Raw genomic sequence first — 470 nt, forward strand, 5'->3', positions numbered from 1 at the left:
ATCAACCATCAGCTCTAGAACGGCAAAGCTCTTTAGGGTTTAGGGTTTGGGGTTTAGACTTAGGGTTTACGGTTTTCTTTCCAAAAATTCCCGGAAAAAATTTTCCCGCCAAAATTTTCTAACAACCGCCAAAAATTTTCCACAACTGAAAAATAAAAGTAATCAACCATTATCTCTAAAACGATAAAGCTCTTTAGGGTTTAGGGTTTGGGGTTTAGGGTTTAGGATTTAGGGTTTAGGGTTTAGGGTTTAGGGTTTTGCTTCCGAAAAATAAACCACCAACTAAATCTGACGCTAGTTAGGACGACTTGTTTGGGACTAAGACATGACATCAACTCTTAGGCTGGAGCTAGCGAACCCCACTGCAAACCGTCACTGCGATCAAACCCAAGCCGGAACTTTCCTTTTGGGAAAGGTAGATCCGCCACAACCAGATATCTAATAGCTTCTTATCCCTGACCTAGGAAAAA

This window comes from Capsella rubella, unplaced genomic scaffold, assembly GCF_000375325.1.
Source record: "Capsella rubella cultivar Monte Gargano unplaced genomic scaffold, Caprub1_0 scaffold_17, whole genome shotgun sequence".
NCBI lineage: Eukaryota > Viridiplantae > Streptophyta > Magnoliopsida > Brassicales > Brassicaceae > Capsella > Capsella rubella.